Source organism: Oryzias latipes, chromosome 1 (genome assembly GCF_053564925.1).
Source record: "Oryzias latipes strain Hd-rR chromosome 1, Olatipes_Hd-rR_3.1".
Classification (NCBI taxonomy): Eukaryota; Metazoa; Chordata; class Actinopteri; order Beloniformes; family Adrianichthyidae; genus Oryzias; species Oryzias latipes.
In genome coordinates this window covers 25,055,839-25,065,453 of record NC_136237.1, presented here as the reverse complement: position 1 = coordinate 25,065,453, position 9,615 = coordinate 25,055,839, and the positions used below count along the sequence as shown (strand labels likewise).

Genomic DNA, 9,615 nt, shown 5'->3' with positions numbered 1-9,615 from the left:
TCAATGACATGCTCAAATTTGACCTGATTGAATTATGTTTTATACTTCATTTTTAGCTGCTGCCATGTTCTTTTAGTTCCTGCAGGATTGCATCTACATGAAAATGACATCAGGGACATTAAATTAGATTAATGTAACAATTACTTTTTGGAAACACAATTTGCTAGTACTGCTTACTTTCTTAATCCCATATAAACCTATACCACTTGATCAAAGGGTAGACAAAAGTTCACTTTTAAAAAAAACACAATTGAATGTATTAATATTAAACTGACCAAAGTTTGCAAGAGGGGAAGGTTAACAAAAAAGTCCTCTAAGCATTACCAACGTTAAATGCATTTTCCCCCGATTGGTTCTCTACATTATGCAGCATTTCATGCAATTACACCAGGAATAACACTTCAAAAGTACACCTAAATATCGCCATTTTTTTATTTCACACATTACGCTATGTAAAAAGTTATTACAGCCAATATTTTCTAACAATGATTTAAATGCAAACTTACGCATTGACTTGAGCAGCTATGTTTTCCCACGCTAACTGTCTCTGTTTTGCAGATGCAGCGGTGTTGCTTTTCTTCCGGAATATGTGCTCATATTCACTGTAACTCTGCAGCAGCACGTCAAGTTCAGCTGGCGAAAAATACGCAGACCTCTTTTTTTCACGGTTGCCACGGTGACTCGTAATATCTGCGCTCCATTGATAATGGCTTCTTATAGTCGCGGTGCGCATGCTTACCTCCGAATCAGTCCACTCAGAATTGATTGACCTTTGCAGCTAGCAGGTGTGTTTATAACATTTGAGTGTGTGTGTGGACAGGCTCTGCTTTTTTTTTTTTTTTACTACATTTGAACTTTACCATAATGATTAACAACCAGTAAACTTGTTGCTTTATGCTACTTCATGGTCTTATCCCCCTTCCCCTCCTATTATCACCCCCTACCCCCCCTCTCTCTATCGTCCCTCTCTCATCTTCCCTTCTTTCCTTTTGCGTCCGGTCCAACACCAAAGATTTTCAGACATGATTGAAATTAATAAAGTTTGGCCTCAATTACAAAAGGGGTTTATTCAGACATACCTTTGGTTTTTCTGAAGATTAATAACCCCTCTTGTTAAAGTAAAATCTGTCCAACACAAGAGGCCCTCAGCTCTCATCTGTCTGCCCAGCTGTTGGACAGGACAAGTTAGAAAAAAAAAGAAAAAAAAAAAGGAATTGATTGACCTAACTCCGATCAGCTTCTCTGAAACAGAAAACTCAGAGTTGTTAATCTCTCGATTGACCAACTCAGAGTTCAAGTTTAACCTCAGAGTTGGTTGAACCTCCTTTCTGAAACCGGCCCCTGACCTTCAGTGTACGAAGCTGCTCGCAGACTCATGGGATACATTTATGCTTTCAACAGACTGTGAAACTTTTTGGTGTCTTCTTTATTCCTTGTACTAATGCAGAAACTCTGCGAATATCTTATTATATTAGCTGATTTGAAGAAAGCAACATTTTAAAGCAACAGTCTGTCATCAGTGACCATGTCCAACTGGCCCGTCAGGCATCGCTCTCTCAGGGACTAACAGCAGCTATTCAGCATGAAAACCTGGTGAGTTAAAACATAACATTTTTCTCTAAACAAAAACCATTTGAAGAATGATGCACTCCTTATAAAATACTCAGAATAAAAATGACATTTTTAACACTTTGTTTTTTTCTGCTGAGTTCAATATTAAACAGGAATGATCATTAAAAACACTGTTCATGCTTTTTCTGAATATCCACACTGGAATACATTTGTATTCAAAATGATTAATATAAATGATTAAATATAATCTGGAATATTCTACATTATAACACCTTTCCTGTCATAACAGAATCTTAGAGACCCAGATGCTGGAACCCGGAAGAAAACACAGGAGCAAGCTGGTGTGGTGAGTAATAAGATTGAATTGCCAGCAAGGTTAGGGAGTGAGCAGTTTCTGTGTGGTCCACAATACTAGAGACTGGATTCTGTGGCGTCACTGGTGGATCCCTCTGTAGGGCGGTGTTGGTGGAGATCTGTGGAGTTGGATGATCGGCAGAGGCTCGTGGTGAGACCGGAGAAGCAGACTGAGTGAGGTTTCCAGACACCGGCTGATTCAGGCAACCACTCGTGGTTTGGGATTTCCTGGAGACAGGTAAGGAGATACATTAGGTGCAGGCTTGGAACAAGGTAGCTTGACAAAAACTAGACGTAAGAACAAAATGAGCACCATCAGGGGCAAATGGACTGGCGATGAATACTGGTCCAGGAGCTCCTTAAGTAGGTAGGCGGGGATGATGAGTTGAGTGGTGGCAGCTGGGCTGAATCAGGGAACCAAGCGGAGAGGAGAGGGGGAGGAGTCTGACAGAGGCACCATGACATTTCCCTGCCGTTGCAACATCTATTAGAAAAATCCAGAGAATGCCCTCTGAGCTCATAAATAAGACTAATTGTTTATCATTTAGCTTTTTTGGGGGGGGCGGGGTAAATGTTCAAAAGTAAAAATTATAATAAGTTTGATGTTTTTGAAATATATTAAGTACTATTTCAGTTGCTTAGCTAAGAAATAATGAGCTGCTTTAAAAATCATACAATGTGATTTCCTGGATTCTTTTCTTTTTCAACATTAGCTGATTTGTGGATTGTTGATCGATAGAAGAGGGTAATGGTTTGGTGCAGGTCTGAGAGCACCTCCTAAAATGTATGGCTTTTCATCTCTGCCATAAAGTGAAAGGACGTAAAGACAACTGAGCGGGTTTATTCAGGAACTGAGTGAGGAACCTTCCAACCGCTCAGGCGCAATTCTAACCCAGCGGGGATCCTGCTCAGTTAGAACAGTGTTTTTCAACCTTTTTTGAGCCACGGCACACTTTAACCTTGACAAAAATCCCGCGGCACACCAGCATCCAAAAAAAAAAAAAAAAAGCAGAAATTCATGGTCTGTATTGATCGACAGCCCCCGCCCGCAATCTCACGTGCATTTTTGTGATAATTGTGGCCGGAAAAGCAGGAGGTTACGGCTGTTTTTTCTAAGAGATGAAATGAAAGTTAAATTAAGAAACTTTTTGTTTGTTGTGCTTTCAAGACGTTTCACAATTCTGCAACTCGTGCGCTGGGACACTGGCCCTTTAAGCCAATGCATCACGGGAGATGTAGTGTGAAAACTGCCGAAAAATTGCAGAAAGACTCGCGTCTCTGAGCTTCATTGTTTTGTTCACGTGTTCCACGGTCTGACACCGGACTCTGTGGAAAGCTACACCGCTACAGACGAGCTTTAGCTGGTTCTTTTGTTAGAACTGAGCGACTTTATCAGCAGAATTAAGAACAAGGAAGTGAAGACTTTAAGCACTTCTGATTGGTCAGACTGATGACATGTGATTAAGCCTTCAAGAATGATTGGCGGAGACAGTTTTTTTTCCGCAAACTGTCATATCTGCAGGTAAATCGCGGTACAGTCATTCTTATCAAAATGTCTTTAATAGAATTAAATAAACACAAAGAAAAAGTAATTTTAAGATCTTTTATATTCCTAACTACTCAGTGTTTTATCAGGGCCTGTTTGGATGAACACAGAGCTGATTTCCTGGAGATGAAAAATGTTCTTAGACCAGTTAATGAGGGCAATTTCCCACGGCACACATGACCATCTCCCACGGCACACTAGTGTGCCGCGGCACACTGGTTGAAAAACACTGAGTTAGAAGAGCCTCTAAACAAACAGGGGGGCGCGAACAAGTTTGACACAAAGAGCCAAGATTTTTAACTTTGATAGTCAAAGAGCCACACCACGCAATGACCTGCCAGACACACACCCACAAACACGCAATTAAAGCCATATTATTTATTTATTTATTTTTTTTTTATTTTTTTTTTTAACTTGTCCTGTCCAACAGCTAGGCAGGCAGATGAGAGTTGAGGGCCTCTTGTGTTGGACATATTTTACTTTAACAAGAGGGGTTATTAATCTTCAGACAAACCAAAGGTATGTCTGGATAAACCCCTTTTGTAATTTAGGCCAAACTTTATTAATTTCAACCATGTTTGAAAATTTCTGTTGTTGGACCGGACGGAAAAGGAAAGAAGGTAAGAAGAGAGGGATGTTAGAGGGGGGGGGGGGGGGGGGGGATAGTGAGAGGGGGGGGGGGGGGTAAGACCATGAAGCAGCATAGAGCAGACAGGTTTACTGGTTGTTTATCATTACGGTAAGGTTAAAATGTAGTACAAAAAGGGCGGGGCCTGTCCACACACACACTGAAATGTTATCAACATACCTGCTAGCTGCAAAAACGTCCACATGTCAACATGTACACAAAACAAATAGTGTTCACAAACGCATACCTATGACTTTAAACCAACTAGTGGGAAATATTTCATTCATTCAATCATGCAAACTATTAGTGCAAAGGTGAGCTAACACTTATGCTCAGGTGAGTGTTTATGTTCTTCTAAAATGGATGGTGGAATGTGAATAGAAGGAGGAGGAGCGCCCAGCCACCCCCACACCCAGACCGCCGCCGCAGCAGCAGCGGCAGCCGGAATCCCCCCAACGCCACACGGGAACGGCAGGGAACAACCGCCCCCCGGGCGACAAAGACCGCCACCCAGGCCAGGGCCAGCAGGACCGCCGCGAGGCCCCCAGAGCCAGAGAGCAGGGAGGCGCAGAGGGAAAGAGAGCGCCGCCCCAGCCCAACCAGGAAAGCAGCCCCCCCGCCGCGCCGGGAGAGCCCAACGCAGGGCCCCACCGGAGAAGGATGTCCACAGCCCCAGACGAGCACCCCACCACCACCCAGGAGTTCCGGGCATCCCCCCGCCCCAACCCCAGGTACGAGCCAGGACCCCCCAAGGGAGACCCTCTCCGCGCTCCAGGCAGCCACCCACCCGGCCCACGGTTGGTCCAGGGAGGAGCAAGGCAGGGGCCCGCCGCCCCCGCCCAGGAGGGGGGAACCCCGGGGAAAAAAAAGGGGGGCCCACAAGGGGTGTTGTAAATATGGCCCGACCAGGCTTGGCCACTGTTGGAAGTTTGACGGGGCCCAGCGCTCAGGGGCAAGGACCAGGACCCACCCCCCAGGGACACGAACACCCCCGGCTCAGGTGTAATGTGAACCCCCCCACCGCGCGGAGAGAGCACCGCCGGGCCCAGGAAGCCGGCACCCAGGGGACACGGCCGCCGTCGCCAAGGGGCCCGCACCAAGGTTATAATAGTTTCGGATTTTTTAGTAGTTTTAGTTTTTATTTCGTTTTGAATTTTTGTTTTTACATTTATTTAGTTTTAATTAGTTTTTAGAGGCTACTTTACTAGTTTTTATTAGTTTTTATTTTTTGAAATTGCTTCGTTTTAGTTTAGTTTTTATTAGTTTTAGTGTTAGTTTTAGTTTTTTGTTTTTTTGTTTTTGTAAATTAGGATATTTGTCAGGTGCATGATTCAAAATCAACAGAATAAGTATTGTATGATAAAAAACTAAATCAAAGATACAGTTTGAAACAATTATTCAGAGGACACAAGGACAACCATCCTTGAATTAAAATACAACAGCCGATAACAGCATTACGTTATCTGCTCTTGCTTCTTTTTCGGGGGAGGGCGGCGACAGGCTAGCTTGTCTAGGTACTGTTGATTTGCGTTGTTGTGTGCGCTTTTTAAATGTACTTTTAGATTCGTAGGGTTTTTCCCTTTGAGGAGCGTTCCACAAATTTTGTCCCCTGCTTCGACTACAAGGCACTTACTTTTGTTTTCAACGCTGTTATATTCAAAAAAGTCCCAAATAGGACTCTCCCGCTTTCTCCCAACTGTTAATGCAGCCATCACGCTCATGTAAAGGTCTATGACAACGCTAGCCGGCAGTGTCTGACAGACATCATGTGACGTCACAGACAACGTGATGCCGTAAGGGTCAAATACACAGTAAAACTAGCAGCGTGAAGTAAATAGACTTTATTTCAACCCAAAAGACTTATGTATTAACAAAGACGAAAACGAAGTATTTTTTGGGGTTAATATTAGTTAGTTTCAGTTCGTTTTATACACACAACAAACAGTTTTAGTTAGTTTTCGTTTTTTTTAAAACTCTCGTTTTTATTTTTATTTCAGTTAACGAAAATGTTTTTTCAGTTCTAGTTTTAGTTTTTTCGTTCGTTTTCGTTAACTATAATAACCTTGGCCCGCACCCACCACCAGGGAAGGGGCAGGGGACAGATGGACCCAGGTCCCACCTTCCTTGCAAAATGTGTGTGTGTGTATGTGTGTTTGAGAGGGTGTGTGTGTGCATGTGTGTGTGTTTATGTTGGAATGTATATATTGAGGGGGCAGGGGTGTGTATATGTGTGTACTAAGGGGGGTGCAGTTAAAATTGGCGAGTAGGGCACTAAGGGGACATCTCCTGATTACTCACAGTGATGTCCCCTCACCCTCCCCACCAAGGGGCCCTAAATGTCTAAGGTGCGGTTAAAATTGGCGGGTAGGGTGCAAGGAGGACATCTGCTGCTTGCTGGCAGTGATGTCCAAGCACCCCCCCTACCAAGGACCCTACATGTCTAAGGTGCAAATAAAACCGAAAGAGGGGGGGCCCACTCCGTATGGTAACCATAGGAGGGGGGCCACTGCCAAGTAGCTCCCCCCCAAGGCGCATCACAGGCTAGACCCCCCACCCCCTCACTCTAATATGAGGTTATATGAGGAAGGGGGTAAGTTGGGGACAGCTGGTAGACCGTCCCCCGGTGGTCAAACAGCTGTCCCCCCGCCCTCCCCAGCAAAGGGGCCAGGCCCACCCAGCCCATGGGCCCCACCCCCGAAGGCGCCGACACTCCAGGCCCAGCACCACCCACCCCACACAGAGAGAGAGGAGCCAGAAAGCGTCGTTCCCCCCCCCCGGAGCAAGCCCAGGCCCCCACCCCCAAACGCCGGCCCTAGAAGAGCTCTGGTCAGGCCTCGACGGGACCGAGGCGGCCAACCGGCCGGGGCAACCACCGGTTGCCTCAGCGGAGACCCTGACCGGTCAGCCCCCCCGCCCCGTACCAATAGTGGGCCCCTCCTCCCCCCCAGAACGCCCCCCACAGGACAGGGCCGACAAGCCCCCCACCCCACCCCACCCCAGACCCCGCAGCCAGGCGGATGACACTCAGAGCGACCGGGGGCCCCGAGAGGGTTGTCCCGTCCCGTCCCAGAGCCAGAGAAGGGCCGACCCCAGCCCCAGGTGCAGATGGGCAGCCCATCCAGCGCCCCTGGGCCCCCCCCCCCTGAGCAGGGCCCCCCGCCAACCCCCCCCAGCACGGGCAAAGGGACCACCCCCCCAAGCCAAGCCAGACCACCACCCCACCCCCCACCACGCACCCCCACACCCAAGCCCAGAGGACCCCGCAGCGCATCAGCCCGCCCCACCCAGGCACCGGACCCGACCCCCCGACCAACGGAGCCCTCACCGCCCCCGCCAGGCACCGGAGGCCCCGACCCCCACCCCAAACCACGGCAGAAGGGCAAGGAGCAGCGACGACCAAGCCCCCCACCCCCTAAGTCATGGAGTCAGCCACAGGAGACCAGAGAGACTGAATTCTTTCAAAGTTATTGAGCTTTGGGCTGACATTTTTTCCAAGCTGATATGATCAAACAGCAGATTTCTGTGTTGACTTATGTTTATATTTTTCTTGTTTTTCCAATTTATTAAAATAGTTTTTTTGGCAATACAAAGAGTTATGAAAATTATAGATGCTAATCCTTCTTCTATATCGATGGCACTCATGTCACCAAGCACACAAAGTGACGGTGAGGCCGTGATTGAAACCTTAAGCCAGACTGATAAATCGGCACATACCTGCTGCCAGAGAGCCAGTTTGAATTCAACTATGAAAATATAGGAGTGGCTGACCGGCGGCTCTACAATAACTTATGACCGGGGTTTAAATGTGCAAAAAGTCATAAGAAAGAAAATCCAAAAATGGTTACTCAATTTTGTTTCTTCTTTACTGATTTGTGTGTTAAAGAGTAAACTTAAAAAAAAACATTCAACACAGACTCAAAAGAGGGAGCACATATTCTCTGACTTCTCCACCTTAACCCTTGTGCTTCCTAGGCACTTTACCATTGGGAGTTGGGTCATCTAGACCCACTAGACAGTGCTCTGAACCCTTTTTCTTCAATGATTTGTGATTTTCACAGGTTTCCATGGGTTCCATGAAATCTTTCCACCTTTAAAAGTTGCTAACTGTTCTCCCTTTGATGACTTCATTAATCCCACCATCCCATGCTGTGTCTGCATGCAGGTTCCAGGAAGTGAGGCTGAGCATGAGAAGGAAGAGGAGGAGGAGGATGACGAAGAGGGGAGGTGTCTGATATCTGAGTCTCAGAGTCAGGATGTACGTGCTTTGCATGCTGGGATAGCATAAAGTGGTGCAAACCTTTCATCAAAGCACGTGACACTTGCTGATGCTTCAGTCTTTTTTAATAATAAGTCAGTTATTGCTGGCAGCCAAAAAGAACTGTCTGTTTCTAGCCTTGGTGTCTTTTCTTTATCAAAGCTTGTATTTTATACATGGGTTGTTTAGGCTTTTGGTATTTTTTAAAAATAGTTCTTTTTATTGTCTTACTAAGGAGCCCGTGACCTGACATGGGTAAAATAATAAATATCTTGTTCCCACACTATAATTAATTTGTGTGAGTGAAATAATTAGTCATACATAAACAGATGTGAGCAATAGTTATATTTACAGCAGACACCTTCACATTTCTGTCTGTGTGTCTCATTACATTGCATGAAAGACACGGATGATGTTTAGAGATCAGATTTATACATTTTAAAAAGCTCTACAAAAGCATTATACTCCTTAGCAGTCATTTTACATCAGAAGGCTAGTTGGTACATGCCACGTATGGGATATGTGTGATGCATGATGGGATACAGCTCCACTGTTATGCATCAGCTAAACACCAGAGGGCGTTGTTGATCTGTAATCAGTCTCAGGCGTCTCCAGTCCTGTTCCTTGTCCAGCAACCGGGGTTTATTAAAGCCGCCCCGTTTCTCCTCCTGCTATAAGCTCTGCAGTTCTCGCCCGATAAATACGAGCTCATCAAGGAAGCTGTGAGGCACGCGCTTTATACTGTTGCGGAGTGTGTGTTTGTGCTGAGCGGCGCGCGTGCCACGAGGGAGGGGCGCGTGCAGGTGGAGATGGGGGTGTGAGCACGGAGCGGAGGTGTGTGCGTGAAATATATTGTGTGTTCGGAGGACGGAGCACTAAATTAGTAGTCGTTGTTCCCCATCAATACTGATCAATACGGAGCCAGCAGCGCCAAATGCCTCACAATATGCCACGCTCCCCGCATTGCACCGTTTACACCAGAGCATGAATACGATGGTCGCTGCTTTCTGTCTTTGTAATAAAACGCCTCATCTGTTAATACAAAAGTATCTTTATGTAAACTCACTGTGTAGTTTTTAATCATCAGTACATAAAGAATAATGTTGAAATAAACATGTAACAAATAAACATGAAGATGAAAAGAAAGAAGTACTTTTTTTATCTTTTCTGGACGCAATCTACACTTATGTCCTTGAAAATCGATCGCGATCGACGTAATGAGCACCCTTGATATAATATATACATGCATAATATATATAA

General features: G+C 45.7%; 1 long non-coding RNA gene across 1 annotated transcript; it reads left to right on the top strand.

Moving 5' to 3' along the window:
• Positions 1–729: 729 nt before the first annotated feature.
• Positions 730–9,501, top strand: LOC144991042 (uncharacterized). The gene is made up of 4 exons (XR_013654957.1): positions 730–1,593; positions 1,862–1,918; positions 2,028–2,164; positions 8,263–9,501. It is a non-coding gene; the product is annotated as an uncharacterized LOC144991042 (long non-coding RNA).
• The last annotated feature ends 114 nt before the right edge of the window (positions 9,502–9,615 follow it).